Source organism: Anomalospiza imberbis, unplaced genomic scaffold, assembly GCF_031753505.1.
Source record: "Anomalospiza imberbis isolate Cuckoo-Finch-1a 21T00152 unplaced genomic scaffold, ASM3175350v1 scaffold_142, whole genome shotgun sequence".
NCBI lineage: Eukaryota > Metazoa > Chordata > Aves > Passeriformes > Viduidae > Anomalospiza > Anomalospiza imberbis.
This window is the reverse complement of record NW_027099777.1, coordinates 127501-130000: the sequence shown is the minus strand read 5'-3', so window position 1 is coordinate 130000 and position 2500 is coordinate 127501. Positions and strand designations below refer to the sequence as shown.

At 79.8% G+C, this 2500-nt stretch overlaps 1 non-coding gene across 1 annotated transcript; it reads left to right on the top strand.

Moving 5' to 3' along the window:
- Window positions 1-1340: 1340 nt before the first annotated feature.
- Window positions 1341-1493, top strand: LOC137466116 (5.8S ribosomal RNA). Its single transcript, XR_010994995.1, has one exon. It is a non-coding gene; the product is annotated as a 5.8S ribosomal RNA (ribosomal RNA).
- The last annotated feature ends 1007 nt before the right edge of the window (window positions 1494-2500 follow it).

The following is a 2500-nucleotide window of genomic DNA, read 5'->3' as shown; positions in this document are numbered from 1 at the left end:
CCCCGCCGCGCGCGCGCTGTGCGGGGGTAGTCGCGCCGCGCCGGGGAGGGGCGCCCTGCCCCCCCCTCTTCGCGGCCCGGCCTCGGCGGAGAGGCCGCGGCGCGCGCGGTCGGCCGCGGGGCCGACCCGCTGGGCTCGAAACGGGCGTCGCCGGCAGAGGTGCGCGCGCTCTCTGCCCTTCCTCAGCCGCGGGGCGGCGGCCGCCGGGGCCCGCCGCGCGCTCTCTCTTCTGGGCCGCCGCGGCCGTCCCGCCGCGGGCGGCGCCGCGCCTGGCGCGGCCGTGCCTCTCTCCCCTCGGCGGCCTTCGTCTCGAACGCACCGGCGGCGCCGGCCGCCGGCCGGCCGTCCCGCCCGCCGCCCGCCCGGGGCGAGCGCTCGGCGGTCCCTCCGCGGTCGGAGGCCGGCGAGCGCGGGCGGCCCCGCGCCGAGCGGCGGCGGCGCCGCTCGGCCGGTGTTCCCGCCGCCCGCGGGCACGGGACCCTCCCCGTGGCCCTTCGCGACCGCGCGCGGTCCGAGGGCAGGGGTGGCGGGCGGCCGCGGGGGCGCTTCCGCGCCCGCTCTCCAGGTGGCGAACGAGGGAGAGCGGGCGTCGCCCCCCGGCTCAGCGCCGCACCGCCTTCCGCCGGGCGCGTGCTCGCGGAAGGGGGCCCCCGACGGTGCGGGTGGACGGCGGTTCCCGGGAAGTGCGGCCCGCCGCGGCGGCGGGTCCGCCCTCGGGCAGCCCTCGGGCGCTCGCCTTCCCCCGGCGGGCAGCGGTCCGGCGGGGGGGGGCGCGGCGCCCGGCGGCGGGGCGGCGGTCGTCGCGTGGCGTCTCGAGCGCAGCAAGGCCCCTGGGGAGAGAGAGTCGGCCGCGCGCGTGGGCGCGGCGGCGCTCCGCGAGAGCCGGCGCGGCGGCGGTTCCAGGGGGGAGGCAAGCGCGCGCGCGGGGTCCGAGGGCCGCGCGCCGGCGCGTGGCGCCGCGCCGGCGAGGCCGGGCGGGCCACCGCGCTCCCGCGGCGCGCGCCGCGCGGCCCTCCGCGCGGAGGGCCGGGCCGAGCCCGGGCGCCTGGGCCGCCTCCGAAGGACGGCACACGTAGGCGGCGCCTCCCCTCGCCGGGCGGGGGGAGGCGGTCGGGGGCGCGGGTCCCCCCGCCTCTCGGCCGGCCTTGGGAGCGTTCCGTGGGGTTCCTCCCCGTGTTCTTCTCGCACGCGCCCCTCCGGGGTTTTTTCCGCGTTGCTCGTACGGTCGGAGCCAGGCCCCGCGCGGGGCCTCGGCGCCAGAGAAAGAAAAGGGGGGCCGCTCCGGGCGAGAGCGGCTCCCGGCCCCCCCGCGCGCGCGGGGTCGGTGCCGAAAGCCAGACAACTCTTAGCGGTGGATCACTCGGCTCGTGCGTCGATGAAGAACGCAGCTAGCTGCGAGAATTAATGTGAATTGCAGGACACATTGATCATCGACACTTCGAACGCACTTGCGGCCCCGGGTTCCTCCCGGGGCTACGCCTGTCTGAGCGTCGCTTGACGATCAATCGCCGCCCGGGGGCCGCCCCGGCGGCGCGGCTGGGGTCGCTTCGCAGGCCCGTCGGCCGCGCAGCGGTTGCCGCGCGAGGGCCTTCGTCCCCCTAAATGCAGACTCGGGGAGCGCTCCGTAGCTCCCCGCTCCCGGAGCGAGCCGCTGGGGCGGAGCTCGTCCTCGCCGGGGCCGCACCGCCTGGCGGTGGCGGCGGCCGGGGAGTCGGAGCGAGCGAGACGGCGCCGAAGGCGCCCCGCCGAGGGCCGAGGGACGAGGGCGAGAGGGGAGGCGAGGCGCGGGCCTCGCCTCCGGCCTCCCCCCCGCGCGGGCGGCTGTCTGCGGGTGGGTACCGTGCGCGGGGTACCGTGCCGCTGCCGCCGCGCGCGGTGCGCGGGGGGCCGGGGGCGGGGGTGACCCCCGAGGCCGCTCCTTCCCCCGCCCCCTTCCGTCGCCGTCTCGGGGCGTCAAGGGCGCCGTCGCTTTCCTCGCTCTCTCCCCGCCGAGGCCGTCGCGCGCCGCCCGGCCGTCTTCCCCCCTCGGGGCCGTCTCTGCCGCGCTGCCTTCTTTCGGTTCTCGTCTCCGGGACGGGGGTCTCCTCCTCCTCCGCGTCTGTCTCGCGCGCTCTCGGTCGGTCGGACGCTCTCGCCGTCTCCGGCTCGCCGGCTGGCTCGCTCGCTCTCTCTGTGTCTCCGGCGCGCTCTCTCTCTCTCTCTCTCTTCTCTCTCGCCGGCTTTTCCCCTGGCGCTCGCTCGGGCGCGAGGGGGGAGCGGGCGGGGGGGGGGGCGAGAGAGGGGGGGCCGCCGGGGGGGCCCGGGGGAGAGAGGCGAGCTCAGTCGGGGAGAGGGAGGCCGTCGAGGGCGTACGGCAGCGAGAAGAGAGCGAAAGGGAGAGAAAGAGAGAGAGAGAAAAGCGCGAGGCAGGCCGGGGGAGAGCCCGGCCGTCCGTCGGGCCCGTCGGCGCGCCGCTCCCCCGGGAGGGGCGCGCGGGCGCGGCGCGGCACGGCACGGCGCA